General features: G+C 36.8%; 1 pseudogene; it reads left to right on the top strand.

The window, feature by feature from the left end:
• Positions 1 to 417: 417 nt before the first annotated feature.
• On the top strand, positions 418 to 1315 carry LOC101428839 (mitochondrial nicotinamide adenine dinucleotide transporter SLC25A51-like; annotated as a pseudogene).
• The last annotated feature ends 270 nt before the right edge of the window (positions 1316 to 1585 follow it).

Genomic DNA, 1585 nt, shown 5'->3' with positions numbered 1-1585 from the left:
TCAGTAACTTTCAAAGGAATGAATTCACATGGACAATATTCTCTGACACTTACATAATTAAATTAAATATCAATAACAGAAAGACAATTGGAAAATCTCCAAATATTTTGATATTAAACAGCATATTTCTAAACAAGCAGAGTATTCACAAAATATTTATAGCATAATGAAAATAAAACACAGCATTAAAATATTAAAAGAGGCTGACTCATGGGCTCACTTGCTTGCTGATTGAGAGGCCTGGGTTGGGAGGCCGGTGATAGGAAATTCGGATTACCCCAGTTTTCTCCAGAAGAGAGAACCTAAGAGACATTAATAATGAATGAAGTTGGGAAAGACATCGAAAAGCTAGCATAAGGCCCAGATGGTGTTACCGGTTAAAAAAATCCTTCATGAAAAAGAAAGCTCTTAAGCAGCATGATGGATTCAGAAGCCAAGAAAAGAATCCACCAATCTTAACATTTTCAGAACAAGATATATCATATTACAGGTGTTTGTGAAATGAAGCATTACTTGTGTGGCTGCTGTACAGCTTTCAGCATTATAGTGATCACTTTTCCTATTCAAAAGATCCTCTTTTGGCAACAACTATATGGCATCAAAACCCAGGATGCAATACTTCAGTTGAGGAGGGATGGATTCCAAACGTGTACTGCAGATGCAGAATCTTTCCCTCGTTAATGCAGAAGACAACTGCTCTGGCATTTATAATTGGTCTGTATAAGATTTTACTTGTATTTTCCATAAGCGTGTCAGCACCCCAAAGTTAGTAACACGCAGTATAGTGGCAGTACTTGCAGGGACAGCAGAAGCAATTTTCACTCTATTTGAAAGAGTTAAAACATTGCTTCAAGACCACAAGCATCATGACAAATTTAAAAAATACTTCCCAAGCTTTCAGGGCACTGAAATCCCATGGAACTAGAAAGTGTTACGAAGGCTTGGTGCCCATTCATTTCCGTAATGGATGAATCAACGTCGTTTATTTTTTTCAGCCTTCCTGGTCCCACTAAGGAGTATTTTCCTACTGCAGAGACTCACAGTGCTCATTTGGTCAATGATTTTATCTGTGGATGGCTATTGGGTGGCATGTTGGGATTCTTTTTTTTCTACCTAATGTTGTAAAAACTCACATGCAGTCTTAGACTGGTGCAGAATTTCAATCTTTCACCAAGGTTTAAAAAAAAAAATCTGCCTAGAATGGGACAGGAAACTGACAAACTTTTTCAGAAGTGCCCATCTGAATTACCATTGGCCCCTCATATCTTGGAGCATAATCAATGTGAAATATGAGTCCATGTTAAAGGTTATATGAAAGAAATCATTAGGTCGGTACCATTTAACAATCGAATAGACCTAAGTAGAATGCAGATTTTTTGGTCTGGTTCCTAATTAGCCACATCCAAGTTGCTTTCGTAAGTCCAGGATACAGTGAACTATGAGCAACTTGTTTTCCTTAAGTAGCAACAACAGAAAAGGTTTCACTAGTAAAATTAAAGCTTTCTTTTTAAAAATTTTTTTATCCAAGTGCTTTAGGCTAATGATCTGATTAATAGCTGTCTATTTTTGACAGGAAACCTATGAG

Source organism: Dasypus novemcinctus, chromosome 12 (genome assembly GCF_030445035.2).
Source record: "Dasypus novemcinctus isolate mDasNov1 chromosome 12, mDasNov1.1.hap2, whole genome shotgun sequence".
NCBI classification, from domain to species: Eukaryota; Metazoa; Chordata; class Mammalia; order Cingulata; family Dasypodidae; genus Dasypus; species Dasypus novemcinctus.
This window is presented reverse-complemented; position numbering and strand designations above follow the sequence as displayed.